The sequence below is a fragment of the Octopus bimaculoides genome, chromosome 1, assembly GCF_046866305.1.
Source record: "Octopus bimaculoides isolate indiv1 chromosome 1, ASM4686630v1, whole genome shotgun sequence".
Lineage (NCBI taxonomy): Eukaryota > Metazoa > Mollusca > Cephalopoda > Octopoda > Octopodidae > Octopus > Octopus bimaculoides.
In genome coordinates, this window is record NC_142928.1 from 106,598,449 (window position 1) to 106,623,616 (window position 25,168).

Below are 25,168 nucleotides of genomic sequence, written 5' to 3' on the forward strand. Positions count from 1 at the left end.
GTAAAATCGTGTTTAAGTTGGTGAGTGCCGCCATAATCGTTACCTTCAGTTCATCTTTGGTGTTACAAGGAGTTTTGTAGGTCTCTCGCTCAACTGCACCCCACACATAATAATCAAGGGGGTTGCAGTCTGGAGAGTTAGGTGGCCAGATGTTAGGGGTAATGGGGTCGCAGAAATTGTATGACAGCCATGACTGGGTTCTCCTGTTTGTGTAGCATGGTGCAGAGTCCTGTTACCAGACACAGAATCTTCCAGCAGCCTACCTCTTTACCCAGGGCAGCACTACCTCCTTCAGGCACTTGATGTAGGCCTCCGGGTTGAGTCTGAGGCAGAGTGGGAAGATGAATGGAGGCATAACGTTGCCATCACTAGTGATCACTCCAAATGCTGACTGGTACATGTCCTCAGATTGCACTGTCCCCAAACACTCTGAAATGTTCATATTGGAGCTTCCGGCGCGAATGCAAAGCAGTACAGCATGTCCTTTCCAAATTTCTGGCAGAGTGAATTGCGTCATTGTGCTGTTTTTCTCACAAATGGTGCCAAATTAACCCTACTAATCAACAAAATTAAAAACAAACAATGCGCATGCGCGAAATAAAAAATATAAAATGGCGACAATTTACCCATTGCATCCTGCACGCACACGCACACACACACACACATATAGTTGGGGTAAAAACGAATTAAGCTTTTTACCTCTGAGGAGAGAGAACCCTTTTAAGCCTATTTTAACTGAAGTCGTACCTCAACTTACATCTTTTTGTCTTACGTCTTTTTCAACTTTGAGAATCTCTTGTAGCAGGCTGCCACTAAGTTGATGTCGTACTCGTGTGAATTTACCATTGATGATAAATTAACTGTCTGCGAGTGGCAGAGTAAGAAATATAAAAACAAAGATAGAGAGAGGGGGGGAGTTAACTCGTTGAAAGTTGCGAAGGAATGAGAAGGTTTTTTCTACAGGTGTCTTGAATTTATACCTGTGCCAAAGTTGAACAATTCATTGACAATAGAATGAAATGGGTGTCAAGATTAAATTATGTCTCACTTAAGATGGTGGGGAATTTGACTGGGTGAACCAATAAATTCTAAGTGCAAATTCCAAGAGCAATAGCAATCAACGTGAAGGCTGAGTTTTCGAGTGTTGGCTACGAATCCAGTGTGTATCTCTCACATAAGCATTGCCAGAGAGGGAAATGGCAGGGCGGGGGCGCAAACACGGGAATATTTTTACCTATCCAAGTATTCTCTCGAAAATTCAATCTACTCTTCATTATGAGGGTCTCCCAGTTCCAGATTATAATGGTTATGCCTCCTCTGAAAGTGAAAGCTGCAAATCTGATCAGAGGTTTGAAGAAATGGTCTGAGATTCCGAAGACTCCTCTAACACCAAGCAATCTTCAGCCTCTCTTCGTTCTAGTCAAGCAGAACTAAATGGCTTAACATGTGATTTGGCACTCTTCAAGAAAGTAGCGGAATTATTAGCTTCCAGGCTAAATGGAAAAAAAATCTTGAAAGCTCTGCAAATGTCTCATTTCAGACTGCAAGAGCAGATTTTTGTGAACCTTTTTTCAGAAGACAAGCAATTTGTTTACTGCCACAGTATTCCAGGCCTTCTCACACAGTTTGGCGTTGCCCAGGATTGCCCTACGGAATAGAGATAGTTTTTGAATTGTTTTAAACGCAGTCTCAAGTATTTTCTTTGGCATAATGATAATGTTTTTTGCACAGTTCCAGTTAATCACTCGGAGTATTTGCGAGAAATCCATGACAACATGAAAATGGTCATTCACTTACTCAAATATCAAGTACAACTTGATCCCTTGTGTGGATCTAAAAATGGCCCACTTTCTCCTCGGACAACAGAACGGTCTCACTAAGTTTTCATGTTATCTCTGCATGTTGGACAGTCGAACTCGAGACCTAGAAGGACCTAGAAGGAACGCTTCATCCGTGAAACTCTGAAAGTAGGCATGCCAAAGATTGTGAATGACCCGATCGTCAGCCGGAAGAAGATCATTTTCTTTTCCATTCATCTAAAGCTTGCCTTGATGAAACAGTTTGTCAAGGCATTGAGTACTGACAGTGAATACTTTAAGTGCATAGTCGCTGTTTTTCTTGCTTTCTCTCGTAAAAGTCAAAGTGGGCGTATTTGATAGACCCTGTATGTGATAAGGAATTTGTCAGAATGATGAATGACAAGGAAAAAATAACTTGGCTGATATTCATGGACGTTTTAGAATAAACATTCTTGGTAACAAAAGTGCAGATAACTATGAGGTTTTAGTTGCTAAAATACGGTTGGCTTTTCGCGATCGTTGATGCAATATGAATGTCACCTTTCATTCTCTAGTTAGTTAGTTAGTTAGTTAGTTAGTTAGTTAGTTATCTTCACCATTTCTCCTAGAACATTGGAGTAGTAAGAAATGAACAGGGAAAGCGCTTCCATCAAGACTTTATGACGATGGAAGACTGCAGAAGTTTCAAACGAGATGACCCTTACAAAGTCTATAAGCACAAGAGCTACAAACAAGATTTGTTGCCAGAATAGGAACAATTTCAGCTTTTTAAAAATTTCATTAGTCGTTTCTTGACTTTATTTTAAGCTTTAATACATATTGTAATGAATTTAAACGCTGTTGAGAATCTTTTTTTTTTTTTCTTAAATGGTTGGTTCAAGCCCAACTTTAAGATAGTATGACCATAAATTCCTTAGCTAGAACACAGATTTATGCAAAAGATGCCGAAATTTTGTAAAGAATGAAAAATTTGAATTACAAAAACGTCTGTAGCTTCAGATTTGAATTCAGCACACTGAAATAAGGTTAGAACAAGAGTCAGTATCAATGCAAATAAGATTTTTGTTCCCCAATGTAATAATTAAAAGTGGATCATTACATAAATAATTTTTTCTTCCTGTAGAAGGTGAAGATGAAGTCTTTAGTCGATAGGTGATAAAATATTTTATAATTGAAAAATCAGTCCGATAAAGCACTCACAGATTTTACAGCCACACCCCTCCTAAAATTATCAGGGTTATTATTTTTAATTTCTTAATGATTATAGGCGCAGGAGTGGCTGTGTGGTAAGTAGCTTGCTTACCAACCACATGGTTCCGGGTTCAGTCCCACTGCGTGACACCTTGGGCAAGTGTCTTCTACTATAGCCTCGGGCCGACCAAAGCCTTGTGAGTGGATTTGGTAGACGGAAACTGAAAGAAGCCCGTCGTATATATATATATATATATGTGTGTGTGTGTGTGTGTTTGTGTGTCTGTGTTTGTCCCCCCAACATCGGTTGACAACTGATGCTGGTGTGTTTACGTCCCCGTAACTTAGCGGTTCGGCAAGAGAGTACGATAGAATAAGTACTTGGCTTACAAAGAAAAAGTCCTGGGGTTGATTTGCTCGACTAAAAGCGGTGCTCCAGCATGGCCGCAGTCAAATGACTGAAACAAATAAAAGAATAAAAGATTGAAGTCTTCTGTAGCCACTTATATTACCATTGGGCGGATTATTTGCTCGAGGAGAGGAAAAAAAGAGAAGGAAGGAAATAATTTTTAATATGTAAATAGATTGGGTAGCAACATAGGCAGTGTCTGTTTGCAGATCCTCTACTAAGCAAATCATCTCAGTTATTGTAAAACGATCGCTGCTACCACAACAACCACCATGATTATAATCATAGTTATTATCATCATCGTCGTCGTCGTGTCATCATAATCATTACCACTACCATCACCATTATCATCAGCCTCATCATCATTTTCAGAAAACAACTGCCACTATTAACAGCATCACAACTCCCACCACAACCACATCCACCATTATCCTCATTATTATTATCATCGACGTTGTCGTCGTCGTCGTCGTTGTCGTCATCATCATCATCATCATCATCATCATCACCACCACCATCATCATCATCGTCATCATCACCACCACCATCATATATTTTCTGAGTTGTTATTCCACGTAAGTTAAAAACAATCCTCATTAACATGATTAAGAGAACAACACCCGCATGGTGCAGCGTTTATATGTATATTCTAAATTAAACCTATGCCTGTTAGTATGTTAAAATATATACATATATGCACATGCACAACACACATATACCTATATATTTTTTTTATATTACCGAGGTATATTTGTCGAATTGTTAAATTTCACTTTATGCAACAATAGCTGTATATGCATGTGCGCGCTCATGTGTATGTATGTGCATGTTTGTGTATATTCATGTGTATATTCATGTGCATGCATACGTGTGTATGTGTATGGTGGACACAGTCAGAATTTTCAGTAATGACATGGGCATGAAATTTAGTCATTTTGATACTGAAGAGGGGAAAGGTAAAGCAGCGTCAAAGACCTAAACTGCCAAATAATCAAGTAATAAAAGTTTAGGACCTATCCATATATATGTCCCTTTCACTCAGTCTCTTTCTTCCGGTCATTTCATCATGTTGAACTGTTAATCCCTACACAGTTTTTTCTCTCCCCGTTTTTTTTTTTTCGCTCTCTCTCAATTACCCCTCTCAATTCTTTTGTCGAAGAACGTAGGCTCAAATGTCATGAAATTAATACACCTGCTTGTTGTTCCCTGACCTGTCTCCGTCTTTTGTTTTCTATAAATTTGAACTATATATATATATATATATATATGACTTTCATCTCTTATCTTCATCTCCTATGTTACTTCCTCAAGGCTTTCTCTCTACACACGTCAACTCAACTTGATTTGTCTCCATTAGTCGAAAAATAACACCTGTTGTTATTTTCTTGCTGCTTGTATTTGTAATTGTGTAACATTTTCTCCGTTTTATTTTTTATTTCTTTTTCTTCAGATTTTTTTTTTCCTGTTTTTTGTTGTACACATTCGCTCGTTTTCTCACAAAATATTTAATGCGACCGGCCGAAACTGCAAGGATAACCTGGAAACTTGATTGAGGAGAGAAGGCTACGAATGAAGCATCCTTGTTTTTTCCTGTCCGTCCTTGTATCGTCTATCTGTCCGGAAGTTTTATTGTCGTCTGTTGCGTTATTGTTCCATTTTTTTCATTTATATCTATCTATATATATATATATATATATATATATAGATAGATAGATAGATAGATAGCTTGGCTGCTCTGCATTGACAAGGGGCAACACCCTGAAACTAGTCTGCAGATGCCAAACCAGCGGGAGGAACTGCTGACCTCCCCTGTTCGAAGGTTATAAAGGACACAGGTTTCGTGTGTCACATAGCTAGCTAGAGGCGATGGCTTCTTGGAGCTAATTCACGGCAGATTTCGTCCTAATTTTGGTACTGCCATGTTGGCTTGGCGATAACTATTAATTTCCAGTACCGCTGCCGTAGTCTCCTTTAGAGAGACTTAGAAATATTAATAACTAGTATATATATATATATATATATATATATATATATATATATATATATATATATATATATATATATATATACTAGCAGAGATACCCGACGTTGCCCGTGTTACATGCAATTGAAAAATGAGACTTTTCTGTTATATTTATTTTCTGTAAGGAACTGGAATACATATGATTCGAATTTCATCAAAATTGCACATGAGGGTTCTTTCCCTCTTTACACACCCTAAAAAATTCTAATCATGAGACATGTATCCCATACTATTGATCTTTATGCGCATATTCCAAACTTTCAGTCTTCTGGAACCTGTAAAAAAGATTTTGCTCCTGCAAAATGGAGCTCATGGAGCTCTAAAATGTGGGAATGAAGGCCCCTATTGGGGGTGGGGGCGTTAATGTCAACCAGAGAAGTTGAATTGTTGGGAATGTTTTTAACTTGGGTCTTATAGTATGCCTGCATATATGTGAGAGTATAGTCTCACTTTAATAGTTTCAGTATGAAATTGAAAGTATTAAAGTGAAACTATCTGAAATTACAGTAGCGACATATTATTGTTTCACTTTTGACAGGTAATACTGAAATAGTGGAATAGTTTCAGTGTTAGAGTGAAAATATCTGACATTACAGTAGAGTGATGTTATTGTTTCATTTTTGACACATAATACTGAAATAGTGGAGGAGATAAGATATTGCTGTGGGCTCGAACTATGCAGGAAGTTAAAAATTTTTTTGGCCTAAGATACTACATAGACGCTAAAAGAATTTTAGGGTCATGGAGCTGAAAAATGTGGGAGTTAAGGCCCCTATTGGTGATGGGTGTATTAATATCAACCAGAGAAGTTTAATTGTTGGGAATCTTTTTAACTTGTGTGTAATATGTATTGTTTGAATTTCTTTGAAATAGGAAATATGTATGTTCACTGGGTTTGTAAAAGAGAAGACGAATGATCACGATAATCAGTCAGCTACCGTAAGCCTAGTCGTTACTACTCCCCAATGTAGGATTCCTCACCATACAGGTGACAGGCACAGCTTTAAGATGCATTATGGATCTATAGCAATTGGAAGGGCATGACCCAATTGAAACAACAATGTGTGACGTTTGGAGTAAAGGGAAATGAAAGTGTCGCCTCTGGAGTTTGCAAATGACCACTATACCGATAGGTAACTGGGCAGAAAATATTTACAATCAATAAATGTCTTAGAACAACCAGTCACTCATCTGGGAAGGCCTTGAAATCAAAGTTACCAATTGGGGACTATATGTGTCGCAGTGGTAATAAAAAGACTCAAAGGAGGTCTGCAACAAAATAATTTTACTCAACACTTTGCAAGTGAATCAGTGGAGGCAAAGATGAGTCTCATTTACTTGACAATTTATGCACCACATTGCAGAAATCACAATGTTAGTATATCTGAAAGGATAGTCTTACATTGTTGTACCGTTGAATTACAAATAATGCTCATCTGTTATGTTCGGGTGACCCTATAGCTACCAATGGTACAACTGTATTCGTCTTTGCTTAGGAAAAATGACTAAATTGTGGGTGTGAAGTCCCCATGAAGGGGTCTTTGTAACTTCTAAGAAGAAAATTTTTTAGAAATATTACTTTATTTGTGTGTAATATGTATGGTTAAAATTTCATCAACATCAAAAATATATGAATTTTCATGGGGGTTATGGCCATTATGCATAGAATATAATTTCCAAATTTCTTAAAGATCCATTCAATACTTTTGACGTAGTTTTGGATAAGAAAACAAATGACTAATGTGTGTGTTTGTGTGCATATGTATGTGTGTGTGTATGGGTGTATATATGTATAGATATCTGTATGCATTTATATATGTGTACATATTAGATGTACACCTACATATATACATCTACACATATGTATACATATACATGTATGCATATAGATCTATATCTATATATATATATACATATACGTGTACATATACATCTATATGTATACATATACATCTCTCTCTCTCGCTCTCTCTCTCTCTCTATATATATATATATATATATAAATATATGTATGTATACACACACCATTAAAGTGAAAGTATCTGTCATTACAGTATCGAAATGTGATTGTTTCAGTTAGTGAAATAGTTTCATTTTTAAAGTGAAAGTATTTGACACGAGTGTTTTTGTTTCACTTTTGACACGTAATACTTAAATAGTGGATGAGATATGATGTTGCTGTGTGCTCGAACTATGCAAGAAGTTAAAAAAAATTTTTTTGACTAAAACACAACCGGAACCCTAAGTAAGGCATGTGTAAAATTTGAATGAAATTGGTTGTGTAGTTCTCGAGTTTTAGGGAAGCACACACAGAGACAGACAGACAGACAGACAGACACACATTCTCATTTATATATATATAGATAACTAGCAGAAATACCCGGCGTTGCCCGGGTTAAAGAGAATAATGAAATCTAAAAACGCCGTCTAGACTACGCATCATCTTTATATAGAGAGATGCATATACACACACGCACCCAAACACACGTATATATATGTATATCAATATAAATATATGAAAGTCAATGAAGTTTCGTAAAAGAAGGTGATCATGTACATACTTTCTTGCTGTTGTGATTATAACACCTCGTTGTAAACAATGTTCCTTGTTTTCCCTTCTGGAGCATATACAAATAGGTTTTTTGTTGCTGCCCACTCTTGAGCAGCCAACATACAGTTGTCCATGTGAGAAGCAGGGCTCTTCCAAGAGAAGACCAGCTACAGACAGTGTTTGACCCTGAGATTTGTTTATGGACATGGCAAAAGTCACACGAAGGGGGAATTGTAGTCTTCTGAATGTAAAAGGAATGTCTGCTCCTGATGGAGTAAGAGGAATTCTTGGAATAAAGACGTCATCCCCTTTTGCACATCCAGAAAGAATGGTAGCCTCGATAACGTGTGACATCATTTTCTAAATAATGCTCATCTGTTATGTTCGGGTTAAAATTTCATCAACATCAAAAATATATGAATTTTCATGGGAGTTATGGCCGTTATGCAAAGAATATAATTTCCAAATTTCATAAAGATCCATTCAGTACTTTTGACGTAGTTTTGGATAAGAAAACAAATGACTAATGTGTGTGTTTGTGTGCATGTGTATGTGTGTGTGATGGGTGTATATATGTATAGATATCTGTATGCATGTATATATGTATATATGTGTACATATTACATGTACATCTATATATACATCTACACATATGTATACATATACATCTCTCTCTCTCTCTCTTTCTCTCTCTCTCTCTATCTATACATATACGTGTACATATACATCTATATGTATACATATACATCTCTCTCTCTCTCTCTTTCTCTCTCTCTCTTTCTCTCTCTCTCTCTCTGAAAGTATCTGTCATTACAGTATCGAAATGGTGTACATTTACATCTATATGTATACATATACAACTCTCTCTCTCTGTCTTTCTGTCTCTCTCTTTCTCTCTTGCTCTCTCTCTCTGTGAAAGTATCTGTCATTACAGTATCGAAATATGATTGTTTCAGTTAGTGGAATAGTTTCATTTTTAAAGTGAAAGTATTTGACATGAGTGTTTTTGTTTCACTTTTGACACATAATACTTAAATAGTGGAGGAGATATTATGTTGCCGTGTGCTCGAACTCTGCAAGAAGTTAAAAATTGTTTTTGACTAAAACACAACTGGAACCCTAAGTAAGGCATGTGTAAAATTTGAATGAAATTGGTTGCGTAGTTCTCGAGTTTTAGGGATTCACACACACACAGAGACAGACAGACAGACACACATTCTCATTTATATATATATAGATGATATGTAATTATTTGTATATATCGTCAATAGATCATATATCCGAAAAAGAAGCACACTTTAAACGTTAGAGCTGTAATGTATTTATTGGGAGTTAATTATATGGCCAGTCATAGAGTGACTAATGATTTCGCATCTATAAAGTACCTAGCCTCACAGATGGCTCGTCGGACTCTAAAGGCCGCGGGCATAAGAGTCCGTCGAGCCGTCTATAAGGCTAAACGCTTTATAGATGCGAAATCATTGGTCACTCTTTGACCGACCATATAATTAACTTCACACACACATATTAATATTAGATTAGATTAGACTAGATTAGATTAGACTAGATTAGATTAGACTAGATTAGATTAGATTAGTAGAATCGTTAGAGCGTTGGAAAACGTGCTTTCTAGTATTTCTTGCAGTTCTTTACGTTCTTAGATCAAATTCTGCAGAGATGATCATTGCATTTCATTCCTCTGAGATCGGGATGAATAGTGAACCAATCAGTGAGGCTGAAGATGACGGTTTATCCGCTTCCCTCAAATTTGATGGTTTTGTATCTAAATCAATAAAATGAGTGAGTGTGTGTGTGTGTTTTATTGTGCAAAAGTGCATGCGATTCTTATATCTTTTATTTGAAATGTGAAAAGCAGCAATTTTCAACCACTGGGCTACGTATAATCCATAGATGCGCCAAGATGTTTTTGAGGTGAGTTTGTAGACGCCAGGATAGTTAGAAAAATTGAGTTTTTTATGCACTTCACCGACACATGCGTATTATTTAGCAACGCATGCAATCTATCTCTGTTTTAAAACAATTTTATTATTCGTAGTTTATATCATATAATGTTTAAAAATCTGTGTGCAGATTCGTTATGCCATGTATAATTTTTAAGAATCTATGCGCGTTATTCATTATGTCATGCATAACAAAAAGTTGACAATCGTTTGGGTTAGAGTATAGTGCATCTACATGTGGTAACGAGTATAATATTTCGTAATGTCAATTTTGTCTGGCTGTCTGTACTCCATCGTAATGCGTTATTCCGTTCAACACAGACTGTATATATATATATATATATATATATATATATATATATATATATATATATATATATATATATATATATATATATATATATATATATATATATTATTTTGCTTAAAAGAGTTCCAACACTGTCTGTTTTTTATGTTTTATTTATATTCCTGCAGAACTAATGTGGGGTATAGAATATGGAATATACAATATATAATATGATATACAATATACAATATGAAATAAAATAACATAAAAATGGATGGCACCATGAAAGAAAGTATTGAATGTAGATGAAATATTGAGTGTTCAATATAAAGGATCAAATATATAAATATATAAATATAAATATATATATATAAAGGCGACTCGAGTTTCAGGGCTATTTCCCTTCGTCATGGCCGGTATGACAGACTTTATATATATATATATATATATATATATATACCGTATATGCCGACGTATAATACGACTGTGTGTACAAGACAACTCCCAGGATTTCCATTGAAAAAGTGAGTTTTGAACTATACTTGCTATATAAGACCACCTCAAGTTTCGTGAAAAATAGCTCGAGCGCTGAAACCGCGAAGTTCATAGCTAAATGGGTTGGGTGAGCTGTAGCTTCCCCATCACCCATGAAGCCTCCCATGAAGCGTGTCCTTTTTGTGGGACGCTAGTTTAGCTTCTCTATATGCACTGTTGTAAATCTAGCTGTGAAACAAAAAAACTTTGGGGTGCCACTTTCGTTTGGTGTGCAGCGTATATATATATATATATTTCTTTTTAATGATTAACCTAGCCATGAGCTACATCTAGTGGAAAACGGAGATTGTATCGAAAAGGTAGATATGTATCCTTTATCTTTTACTTGCTTCAGCCATTGGACTGTGGTCGTGCTGGGGTACCGCCTTGAAGGGTATTAGTCGAACAAATTTTATAAAATCCAGTACATATTCAATGTGAACCTTTTGCCGAACTACTAAGTTACGGGACGTAGACAAACCAACACCGATTGTCAAGCGGTGAGGGAACAAACTCAGACACAAAAACGTTCTCTCTTTCTCTCTCTCTCTCTCTCTCTCTCTCTCTCTCTCTCACTCACTCACACACACACACACATAGTTTCGTTCTATCAAATTCATTCACAAGGCATTGATCGGCCTGGAGCAATAGTAGAAGACACTTGCCCAAGGTTGCCATGCAGTGGGACTGAATCCGAAACTAGGTGACCTCAAAGCAAACTTCTCACCCACACAGCCACACATGCGCCTATACAAAATTGACCTCGGTATGATTTGAACTTGGAACTTAAAAAGCCAGAACAAATGCTGCGAGGCAATTTCTCGACACTCAAACGATTCTGCCAAAGAAGTTTTGTTGGTAGAATCAATAGGCTGCTGGTGTGAGCTTTAATGCATTATCATCCTTCAGTACAACATTATATGATAAGAGGATTGTTCAATTTTTGCTTGGATCATCTCAGTTGATAACTGCTACTTATTTATCAACCTCAGATGTTTGAAAAGCAAAAACAACTAAATTTTGTAATACTTGAGATGGTCATATTTCTCCAATTAAACACACGCACTATATATTTGGTCTTCACTTCAGCTTTATTATTAACATTTTAGTTGTTTTTTTTTTGTCAAAATTCTTTCGTCACAAATCACGTGTCCTCTTCACCGACTCTCTATGTCACGTATCTCTTCTTGTTCTACTTTGGCAGCTTATCCCACTCTGCTTTTTGCATTTTACCTTTTGCCCCAAATTACTAAATAACTTTAATATTGTTTTCAAATTTCGGCACAATACTACCAATTTAGAAGTAGGGGGGAAATGTTCAGCTAGTATTTATTTTACCGGCATCGAAAGAATGGAAAGCAAAGTCGGGCTCGGCAGAATTTGAACTCAGAACGACAAGACGGACGAAATGTCAAATAATATTAATACGAATAATAAACAACAAATGGATATTTTTTTTCTGGCTATTTGAAAAAATATTGTCGAAGGGAAATTATTATCAATTAAATAATTTTAATAGTTAGCTTTGCATCTGATATGAAAACTTATTTGTATTTCTCACGATCGTCGAGTCAAAAAAATCTTATATTTACGCAATAAGCACGCTGTAGAAATCTCTCACCTTTCACCGACGCTTCCCCCTCTTTCTTTCTGCCCCCATTCACTCTCTGCATGGTTATGTATGCATGTATGTGTGTGTGTATATATATATATATGTGTGTGTGTGTGTGTGTGTGTGTGTGTGTGTGTGTGTGTGTGTGTGCGTGTCTGTGTATATAATCTTTTATCTTTTACTTGTTTCAGTCATTAGACTGTGGTCATGAGTTGCTTGAGGGCAACGCGACACTCGCGGTGCCATCGCCCTTCCTCGGCCTCTTTTTGATCCACGATTGCAGTTCGGTCAAAGAGACGAGCTGCGGGAAAGCTTGCCCCCAAAACAGCGAACCCGCATGATGGAGGCATAGCCAGAAGTTGATATCCAATGGCAAAGAGGGATAATTTCCTATTGTTTTACCTTCGTAGCGAGGTTTTTCCCCTTCTATATTTTGAAGAGGTTTTAAGCCAATAGGTTTTGGGGTGTGACGATATGCCATAAAGCTAAACCCTTTATGGACGGGAAGTCCAGGGTAATCCCATAAACCGGTCTCCCCCACTGAAATATACACTGCTCTACATCTTAGAGTATGCTTCTCCTCCAGATTTGTTTTTCACAAACGATATGTGTGTGTGTATGTGTGTGTGTGTGTGTGTGTGTGTGTGCGTGCGTGCGTGTGTGTGCGTGTGTGTGTAGGACGTTCCACAATCGCCATTTACTTCAATCACTCTTGTGAAGATAATCACGTAACTCATTTTTTCATTTAATCCCCGTTTTAATTTTCGAAAAAGTTTCCGAGAACGATGTTCTCACTCTCTACAAGAAGCGTCGGGGCAGATGTACATGATCAGTATTCTACAGCGAAGCAAAGACGAACACAGGTAAACAGAGTCAATGTTGAATTCTGCAACTCTGTTAACTCTATTATGTATGTTTGCAAATATATAAACAAAGGTTTAGATGCTGCAACACACACTCTTATGCAGAATGGCAGTCAGCAGATTAAGAAAAATGAGAGAATGCACAGTATGACAGATGAAGATACATCAGTACCAATGAGGTTTTTTGGCGCATCTTCAATTTTCCCATTCATGAGAGGCACCCAGCCATCATTTATCTGAGTGTCCATCTACAGCAATGTTTCTCAACCTTTTTACCCTTGCATAACCTTTAAAATAAATTACATGTCTCAAAGAAACCCTGCACAAAAAATATTATATACCATATCTTTCTCATTTTTTTCATCGTAGTTCACGTGATATATATATATATATATATATATATATATATATATAACCCATGCTAGCATGGAAAGCGGACGTTAAACGATGATGATGATGATGATGATATATAAGTTTATGTATATATTAATATTATCTCAGTTATTAAAACTTTCGATAATTTAAATACTTTAATAGTTACCAGAGGTAGCAAAATTACACTAAAAAACAAGATATCACAGCCATTTTACAGGTAGAGATACCAAGTTAAAGTGATACATTTTGAGAAGATATGGATAATAATAAATGGAGCAAAATGCATGTCAATAAAAGTTCCTTTAATTCCTACACATGTTTCGAAATAAATGAGAGACTTTCACAAAGAAGAAAGAGCTGTTGGGGTTCCTCATTTATTTCTCTTCGGGGAGTTCATATATATATATATATATATATATATATATATATATCCAATGGTTGTAAACTTTTTTGATAACATAATAGGTTAGATCGGATGATATCAATATTACAACATTACAATATTACAATAACCAATAACATGCTGTGCATGTATTGTAATATTACGATCATGAAATTAGCATTAGCTTATCTCATTCTTTCTCGGGGAACCCCTAGGAACCTTATCCAGAACTCCGCTTGAGAAACGCTGATGTAGAGAATGGCCATAGGGTTATCTTCACAAACAACATTGCAACAAACACTTCTGCAAAAGAAATTATCTTTGCTGCCTTTTTAAATTTGTGTCAACGAGATGAAGATGCAAGAAAACTCCTTTACCCACAATTACCCAAGTATTACACCCGGAGAAACAATAAATGGCATAAGAGGAAATGATGAGCAATGGGACCTTGCATTGACTGAAGCATCAATATCAGATTCTCCAAGGAAACTCCGTAACCCTTTTGCAATAATATTGAATATGTGTCAACTTGACTGTCCCCTACAGCTTTGGATGAAACATCATGAGGACATGGCTGAGAACTTAAAGTATGCAGTTCCACGGACAAACCCAGTTATCAATATTCAGTTCTCTGAAACAATTTTTAACCAAGCACTGATTGAAATTGAGGATCAAGTTTTGCGAGGCAAAAATTTGCAAGAGTCTGGCTCTGGACTGCCAAAAGCAAACCGTCAAATTAGTGATTTAACTTCAAGAGACATAGCAAGAGAGACAAATTATGACATCACAGACTTGGCTGCATTTGTGAATGAACATGAACTTAATCTTCATCCAGAACGATGCTGTGCAGATGATCAAATTTTTCCTATATTATTATTATTAGTAGTAGTAGTATTTTTCTTTTTGTATTATGAATTCAGAATTGATTTCTCAATTGAAGAATAAATTGAATTTAGAATAACAAATTCCTATACAACGTATTTTGCTTTTTCCTTCCAATATATAAGGAACAATTTCTTTCCTGGGCAACGCCGGGTGCTTCTGCTAGCATATATATATATATATATATATATATATATATATATATATATATATATGCACCCAAAATTGTATCACCTTTTCGAAAGTTATTATATTTAAACCAAGTATAAACAACTTTTCAAGTGACAATTTTGCTACTTTGGTAACAGTTACAATACTTATCTTACCAATATATTTGGTAAATATTTAAATACGCAAATATATATATATATATATATATATATATATATATATATATATATATATATAAAACCATCTCCATCTCTCCTTTAGTGTTACTTCGCACTACCCGTCTTATTGTTGTTGCATAGTCAAAAGACATTCTAAGCATACAAATATCCCTCTGTTTCGTTTATTACTTTTTGTTACTATCCTTTCTTAATTGTTTCTTTTGTTTTATATTTTTTCCCTTTCTTATAGTTCGCCCTTTTTACCCACCAGGCTTTTCTTGTTTTTGTACTTGTTTTATTTTCTCTGTTCGTGTTTGTCTACCATGTCTGCCCATTTATACTCCCAAGTAACCTACGTTGCTTATATCACGAAATTGAACAACATTATTGGAACATTATAATAGAAAGGTGTCAAAATTGTGCTGATATTTGGTAACTGATGAGGAACTGAGCATTTTACCATGCTTTTGTGGATATCTCTTTGTCGCCCACTCGCACCGCATTTTTATTGAGTGTGCGCGTAAGTGTATGTGTGTGCGCGCGAGCGCGTGTGTACATATATATATGTGTATTGTATATACGTGTGTGTGTGTGTATGTATGTAGGTAGGTCGGTTTGTACGTACCTCATTTAATATATACTGTTTACAAAAAAAACCTTTGTAAATTGTGCATACCAAATGATATTTATCTCTCACTGGTTGAGTACTCTTTTGTTGATCCTACCTATAATAGAACAGTTGATACCTGCGTAATCTAGACGGCGTTTTTAAATTTCATTCTTCTCTTTAACCCTGGCAACGCTGGGTATATCTGCTAGTATACACACACACACACACACACACACACACCAGTCATGATGGTATTTTGATATCCAGCACGAATCATCATGATACTTTTCAAATATTCAGATGGCTTCCAGTACTTCATGTCAGCTAACTTTTTCTCAACTAAAAATTTAATTTTTGTGCTCTTCAAGGCCGTAGACTGTTCACTGATTCATCAAGATGTTCCTGAAAAACGGAGATAAAATAGCGTCAAATGTATTCTGAATACCCTGTATTTATTTTGTCTACGTGTCCTGGTAGTCGTTATTTGAGTAACAACTGCTAGGATAAATTTCTTCTTGCCCTTTGCATTCTGTCTCTTTCTTATAAAAAGATAAGACCAAGTCGTAAATGATGGAAGACACCGATATTTGTCGAATTGAAAACCACTGGGATAGACACACATTTGTATGCTAAAAGACGTTTCTTTAAAAACACAAATCATTTTAAAAATATGACTTTCTTAAGATGAAAGTCATTTTACTTTTTGATTTAGTCTCACTCATATTTTTTAGGAACAAATTTCATTCAAGATTTTTGTGAAGATATTTCTCAGAAATACATCTTTTTTTTATTTAATAGAGTTGCTGTTCTTGTTGTTAATGTTGTTTGCTCCTAAGTAAGACTTGGTTTAGCAGATCTATAGTCAAAGGCATTCCAATCATGATCTTGTCCTTTTGTATGTCTACGACTACATTGTCTAATGTGTCCTCTTTTTTATGATGGAAGGGTGCTATTTGTTGGTGATTTAACTGCTATTTGCAACTGGATGAGGATTTCTCATTGGTTCGTATCTACAAGTGTTTATGAAATTGGTCAGGAAAGAGGAAGTCAAACAGGGCTAATTTTTATTTCCTTCCCGATAGAATTCTTCAGCTGCCCAGTCTAAGCTAGTGCTGGCTAAAACAAATAGGGCCTCAGTCTAAAAAATATAAAGGATTTACTTTCTCTGTTTTCCGAGTTCACATCCACCTAAGCGCCTACTGTTCGTTTTCTTTCTCGTAGCCAATAAAAGAAAGATTCGATCTACCTAACTTTTCTTTGAAACCAAAAAAATGTCATAGGCGCAGGCGTGGTTGTGTGGTAAGAAGCTTGCTTCCCAACTACATGATTCTGGGTTCAGTCCCATTGCGTGACACTTCCTTGTGGGTGGTTTTGGTAGACGGAAACTGAAAGAATCTCGTCGTATACATAGGTATATATTTGTTCCCCCGACATGGCTTGACAACCGATGCTGGTGTGTTAATGCCCTCATAACTTAGCGGTTCGGCAAAAGAGACTGGTAGAATAAGTACTAGGCTTAAAAAGAATAAGTCCTGGAGTCGAGTTATTCGACTAAACCCCTTTAAGGCAGTGCTCCAGCATGACCGCAGTCAAAATGACTGAAACAAGTAAAAGAATAAAAGAATGTCTAATATAAGACATTGCTTTTTATTTAGCTCGGAAAACACTTTATTTTCAACGCCATAATCAAGTTATCGGCCAGGAACAGTATTCAGAACATAATCTTTCTAGGCTAAATTCATATAAATTGGTTTTGTCGAGCAATATTATGCACCTACCATTAATCTATCACATATGTTGAACATTAAATATATAATGCCAGAGTAGACATCTTGAAGCTGTATAAACTCCGTGCTGATAATGAACAACTGTTGCTATACGATTTACATTGAGTAGCTCAATATTACATGAGACAATTTGAAAACGTTCAAGTATCACATCCCAAATATAACATGTAAAACCAATGAAAGATTCTCTGTGTGATCATTTAACATGTCTGAAATAATAGCCAGATTTTATTTAAATCATACACTACCATTTTAAAAGGGTATCTCCGAATACGGTGAAAAGATGAGTACTGGAGTCGATGCGTTCGGCTGAATCCTTCAACGCGGTGCCCCAGTGTGGCCACAGTCCAGTGACTGAAACAAGTGAAAGAAATGAATGTTGAAGTATCTGGGAAAGACATGATAGGCTGGAACACCTTTAATCATAGGTCTGTTCAATAGGGTTGACTTGAGGCTAACCACCACTACTACCACCAAAGCAGCAACAACAACATGTAGTAAAAGAGGATAAGAGTGAGATAAACGCTTGTCTGATAATCTATATCAAATGGAGTAAAAAGGAGATTAAATTTATATTCTTATATTTTCTAAAAAAAAAAATTTTTTTAATTAAAAAAAGTAGAATTGTGTTTAAACTGTCAAGCAGTCAGTTTGATCGGCCATTTCAGCAAAGACGGGAATTAGTTTAGGGACTGAAAATGTCTTAATGCCTCAGTGAACAAAATTTTATTTCTCGAGGAATATTTCCAATAAATTATATTTTCTGGTATTACTGTTCGATTTTTGTATCCTTTTCTGTTGGTATGATATAATGTTCTTCTGTGATCACTTTAAAATATAACTGAAGTATATATTTTAAAGTAGTCATAGAAGTAAGTAACCATGTGAAGGCACATGACTCAGTGGTTAGAGCATCGGGCTCACAATCATAAGGCAGTGAGTTCAATTCCCGGACCATGTTGTGTGTTGTGTTCTTGAGCGAGACACTTCATTTCACGTTGCTCCAGTTCACTCAGCTGCAGAAATGAGTTGCGACGTCACTAGTGCCAAGCTGTATCAGCCTTTGCCTTTCACTTGAATAACATCGATGGCGTGGAGAGGGGAGGCTGATATGCATGGGTGACTGCTGGTCTTCTTTCCACAAACAATCTTGCTGGGACTTGTGCCTCGGAGGGGAAATTTCTAGGTGCAGTTCCATGGTCATTTATGACTGAAGTGGGTCGTTCTTTTTAAGTCATAGGGGAACAGCTTACTGAAGCCGTAATCATTTAATCCTTTGCTTGATCTGTTTATCACAACATATTTCCCTAGCGTCTATGCCCCATATGTGACACACATTCTTAACTTTTTTTCAACTAGCAGAGTAAGGTGAGACTTATGAAATGAAAGCTTTGTATTACTCAGAATGTACGGAACAGGGGCTAGCTAAAAATCTGAAAACAAGAATAAAAACACACGTTTAGTACAGACTTGTAAAAATGATTTGTACAGGCAGAGGGTTGAGCCAACTGAACACCAGTTCATTAAAACAAACCTAAAGGTTCTGGAATCATAAGTAATCATTAATCTAGTCTGATAACACTAGTGCCACTTCATGCAATGTAACTGTGTTGAGTGTACACTGCTGCCATTTTCGCATTGACCTAGGATAATATCAAGAGTATAAAGAAAACAACAGACAGCAGCAACACTTCCAATTAACAAATTATCCGCTAAGATTCCTATTCTCTCAGCCATTGTCTTTATATATTCATGCACATCTTCATTTGTTTCTATTTCTATCAAGGTTTGTTAGAAGTTGCTGGTATCATTATAAAAATCCAACAACTTGCTTGAAGTGTTGCTCGAACTCCTTGACATCGTTTCCACTTCACGTGGTCAAGGTAATTCGTACTCTTATTGCATTTACCAAGTAAATGTTTATTCCAACAAACCTATATTGACATTGTTTAGTGATAAAAATTCCATTGCTTCAAGGTGAAAATTATTTCTCTTAATATCAAACACCATTTCAAACAACTGACGTATAACGCTTTGAAATGTGTGTGTGTGTGTGTGTGTGTGTGTGTGTGTGTGTGTGTGTGTGTGTGTGTGTATGTGTGCGGGCGTGTGTGCGGCCGGGCGGGCGGGCGTGTGTGTGTGTGTGTGTGTGTGTGTGTGTGCGTGCGTGTGTGTGTGTGTGTGTACGTACATGTGTGTATGTATGTCTCTTCTATTTTTTTAATTATTATAGATCTTCCACAGAGGAAGGAGTCGACTTCCAACAAAGATTCAAGGCTTTATCTTTGGGATGTAATTAACACAGATAAATATGTATGTATGTATGTATGTATGTATGTATGTATGTATGTATTATGTATGTATGAATGAATGTTGTATATACTTGTGTGTATATGTATTTTAGGATGGGGTATTTGTTTTTATCATTTTAGAAGTCAACTAAAAAGTGATAAAGTCATTTGAAAACAGGTCAAGACAGCTCTTGGGGATTGTGAATATCTGAGGGCATGTGTAGATGTATATGTGTACTTGTGTGTGCGTGCTTGTATGTGAGTGTCGGTACACAGGTACTCATATACAGAGTGTGGGTGTACTTGCACTCATGTAGTGAATGCGGAGATACTTGCACTCATGTAGTGTATGTACGAGCCACTTTAGTACACAACCATGTGTTTCATTGTTGTTTTAAGTGCATGTATGTGTGGGGGGTGCGTGTGAGTGTGTGCATATGTGCATGTGTACCTTGTATGTGCGTGTATTTCTTACATACATGTGATTGTGTGTATGTCCTTAGTCGAGGAACCACAAATATAGAATCTCTGAAATGCTTTACTAATCAATTTGCTTTGTTCTTTTGGTAGGAAAGATACCATCACTTCTAGAGCTTTGTACAAATCTGCTTTTACATAACCTAGTGCACCTAGGTCAGAGATCTCATCACAGGTTGATGAGACCTGCTACTGGAACCATGTGAACCAGTACCACCTGTTTCAAGGTCGAGAGGTCGGCAACTAAACTGTCTTCCCCACTTGCTACTCTTGTGTGGAGGATGTCTGGACACACAGCAGAACTAAAAACAAGACCTGTCGAAGGATGGATGAGCTCCTTGTAGGCCAATGGCCATCCAGTTGGGGAAGGTAAGGGCAAACCACCCCAATATCTCTGCTAAGAAAACACTGAGAAAGCCATAACAAAGTAACGCTAGGTTTCATCTGATGGGAGAACTCGTGCTTAATAGGGAAGACTTTCACCGTAGTGTCATCAACGCATTGTAAAAGCGTACGAAACATGACGACGACAAGTGCACCTGTGATTATAGGAGTACAAGAGGTAGAAGTGTTTCGTTGGTTCTCTTGCGATGTTCCTTCTTTTCTCCGATATTTTCACAACAATATTTGTTCCCTCTCCCATAAAGCAATATCTGTCCTTTTGTGCTTGTGCTAAGTTGCTATTTTTACTAGAAAGTTTCATCACTATCCTATATATTTAAGGTTATGGATACTGATAAGCTGCCGCCCTGGAATATCCCTGTGAATAACTTAGTTCTATTAGTTCTATTATACAGTAGCTTTGTAGATCATGTCGTCACTTTCTTAATGGCAAAGCGTATTGACTCTAGCATTATTGACTGAGGGAGAGAATCAAATGTTTTCTTATAGCCTAGTCATACTATCTGTTGTATTTCCCTCGGAAGACTCGAAGAGATAACACAACGAGTTGTACAATTTAATTATTACATTTATTATTCAATTACATACAAAGAACGCACTCACCCAATGTTCGTTATGAATAAACAAAAGTCATGTCCGCCATATATATCAATGACATTTTACTACGACAGTCACACAAGACAACAACAATGAAACAATGAACTCAGACGAACCACAGTGATACACGGAACGTCAGACGAATTACATATCTAACAGTCCATATAACACCTCCCCACTGAAATTGATGCGACACAAGAAGTATCAACAGCAAAGTCTCTCATGGGTTTTACGGGTTCTCTTGGATCGTCTTGGGTTGTCTGGTCCATACTCTGGAACGGGTAACATGATCTTGGGTCTGGTTTGTCGTTGAGTTAGTGGCACAGTTTCTGAGATCTCTATCGGGTGATCTGTTGCAAATTGAAATATAGTGTTTTCTGCATCACCAGGTTCATTGTCTTCCTCAGTTGTGTACCGCGGTCGCAGCTGTTCCCAGTGTCGTCTCCACATCGGGCCATGAGGTATGACTTAACGTTAAAGCAGCGAGTACCCAATGACTTCTTAATGATTGCTGGTACCCATCGGGAATCTTTGTCTCGGCGAGGTCCATAGTATAGTGCATACACAGGATCTCCGGCCTTATACTGCCTGGTAACTTTAGCGACATCAGCCGAGCTTGGAGTCACCTGAGACTTATGTGCTTCCTTAGACTGTTTGCTGGCGATAGCAGCAGAGAATCAATCCTTGTTCGTATCTGCCGGTGATTCAAAAGTTCACTCAGAGAGAATCCACAGGATGTCGGTGTTCTCCGGTACTGCATCAAGAACTCTTGAAGTGCTCGTGTCGGCGGAAGAGAAGACTTCCTCAGAGCTTGTTTGAAGGTTTGCACCAAACGTTCCGCTGCTCCGTTGGTAGCTGGGTGGTAAGGTGCCCCTGTCAGGTGTGTGATCCCACGTTCTTTGCACCAGCTCTGGAACTCCCCAGACGTAAAAGTTGCTGCGTTATCGGTGACCAATGTGTGAGGAAATCCGAAGTGTGCAAAGTCTTCCTCAAGCAGATTTAAAGTGGCTTTGGAGGATGTGGAGGAAGTAGAATGAATGCATGGGTACTTGGAATAAGCATCTGTGATCACCAGCCAATCTCTACCCATAAAATTTATTGCGTGGTCTAGGTGTAAGCGACTCCACGGCTTTTCTGGTAACATCCATGGGTGAACTGGAGGCTTAGATGGCTGCTTTTGATGTTCGTTGCACGAATCACATCGTCGACTGGCTATCTCTATAACAGCATCGATACCAGGCCAATAAACAGCAGTTCTTGCTAGTTGTTTCATGCGTTCCATGCCAAAATGTCCAAGATGCAGAAGATTGAGGATCTTTGGCTGCAAGCTATGTGGAATCACAACTCTAGATCCATGTATAAGGCATCCATGACATATACTAAGTGAGTTTGATAACTTACGGAACTTGTTGACTTCGTCATTGATCTCCATGTTCTTTGGTGGCCAGCCTTCACGGACGTAGTGCATCACTGTAGATATCACTGGATCTTTCCTTGACTCTTGACGGAGGAGATTAGCATCCACAGGTTGGACTTGAATACTAAGAGCTTTGATGGCACACACCATGTCTATGTCTTCACCATTTTCCCTTCTGTCAAAGTCATTGTCATCACCGAATGGCAAGCGACTGAGGGCATCAGCATTGCCATGATCTGCTGATTTCCGATATTCAATGGTGTAGTCAAACTGGTTCAGCCACAGGGCCCATCGTGCTAGTCTGTTAGCAGCGAGAAGTGGCGTCCCTTTCCTCGGACTGAATAGTGATGTCAGTGGCTTGTGGTCAGTCACGAGTACGAATTTACAACCGTACAAATACTGGTAAAATTTCTGCAAGCCAAATATGATAGCTAGGGCTTCCATTTGAATTTGACTGTAGTTACGCTGTGCAGAAGTGAGAGTCTTGGACATATTGGCTATTGGGCGCTCGCTTCCATCAGGATAGCGGTGAAACAGGACTGCTCCAATACCAACGTTTGATGCGTCGCAAGCCAGTCCCAAAGTTTTGTTTGGATCGAAGTGTATCAGAACTTGACTCGATGAAAATACATCTTTCAAGTGATCAAAAACTGACTGTTCCTCATCTCCCCACTTCCAAATAGTTGACTTTTTCGTAAGGCAATAGAGTGGCTCTGCTATACTGGCTAGGTTTGGGATAAACTTTCCATAAAACCGAACTGAACCTAGGAAAGATTTCAAGCTTGATTCGTTCGTTGGAGATGGCATCTTTAAGACTGCTTCGACCTTGGATCCCTTCATGATCCCTTCAGCCGACAAAATGTGTCCAAGGTATTCTACACTGGGTAGTGCAAACTGGCACTTTTCACGGCGACATCTGAGTCCATTGTCGTGTAGTAACGCCGTGCGCATGCGTAGTCTCACGCATGCGTGGATTCAACAACCAAGCTTTCCCGCTTTGATCGCTCTCTTTCTTGCTGGCCAGCGATTGAGCAAGGACGTGTCTAGCTGTCTCTCCATCTTTCGAACTCACGCTAGACAGCTCACATCAATATACCAACGTCCCAACAACCATGTTCTCACACACCGGAGACGTCTCAACAAACAAGATTAAAGATGTATATTTTCCACCATGAATAAATATTGTTTGTGTTGATAGTCTGGAGTTCAGCGTTTCGTTCATTCCTAATTTAATATAGGAAAGTCAGGTGTACATCTAATGATGTATAACCCACTTTCCTCCGACGTGATTCAGACAAGCAGCCCGCTGAGCTATTTAACACTTTCCTATAGTCGCTTAGACGTGTGAGCAGACACTTTAGGATGTTTAGGTGACTGTTTGCATCTTTCCCACTGACGAGCAAGTCATCCTGGAAGACGGCCACTCCAGTAGATCATGGGTCAGGTTTTCCATGATCTCCTGAAAGTAACCAGGTGCTGACTTGATTCCGAAAGGGAGTCGTTGCTGCAGGAGTACTCCACGGTGAGTGCTGAGTGCAAGTCTGCGTTGACTCTCTGGAGCCAGCTTGATCTGATTATAGGCATCAGCAAGGTCTATCTTTGTATATCCGAATCCACCTCCGAGTTTCTGCATCAGTTCAGCAGGGAGTGGCATTGGATGACGGTGATCAGCAAGTTGGTCATTAATTCCCACAGAGTAGTCACCACAAATCCGTAGTTTGGGCTTCAGGTTGCTTGAAGCGTCTGCTTTACGAATCGGTACCACCGGCGTTCCGTATTCGTTGAACTGAACTGGCTTCCATATTCCCTTGGCGATGCCTTCTTCGTAACCTTTGGCTAGGTCATCACGAAGAGCAAATGGGACCGGACGTGCCTTATGAAAGACTGGTGTTGCGTCCGATTTGAACTTCACTTCCAGTTCAAAGTTTTTGAGACATCCCAATTCTTGCTTGAAAAGATCTGGAAATTCATCACACATGTTGTGACAATCTTGCTGCAGGGAAACATAGGGCTCACTTGAGGTCTTTGGGTACATCCCTTCTGCACCTTCCCTCTTAGCTTGGCTGTCTATGCTTTTCAAACCTAGAGCAGTGTCTACGGAAATTCCCAGAGTCTGGATAGCATTCCGACCCAGTAAATTAAGATCAGAGATCTTGGTGACTATGTAAGGTATAAGATCCTGCTTACCAGTTGTTGGATCCTTGGTTTGGCCCATGAAAGTTCCTAGAACAGGCAGGTCGTGCTTGCTGGCAGATTCATAGCGATGCTTGACATCTTGCAGCTTTGGTCTTCCAAGTTGCTTCCAGACTGGCAAGGAAACAAAATTGCCTGTAGTAGCAGTGTCCAATTCCATTGTGAACAGTCTGTTCTGAATTGTTACTGGCACA

General features: G+C 37.9%; 1 long non-coding RNA gene across 1 annotated transcript; it reads right to left on the reverse strand.

The window, feature by feature from the left end:
- Window positions 1-15,297: 15,297 nt before the first annotated feature.
- Window positions 15,298-21,661, reverse strand: LOC149137672 (uncharacterized). Its single transcript, XR_016238931.1, has 3 exons — window positions 21,371-21,661; window positions 17,846-17,951; window positions 15,298-16,212 (listed from the first exon to the last, which is right to left on the reverse strand). It is a non-coding gene; the product is annotated as an uncharacterized LOC149137672 (long non-coding RNA).
- Between the last annotated feature and the right edge of the window lie 3,507 nt (window positions 21,662-25,168).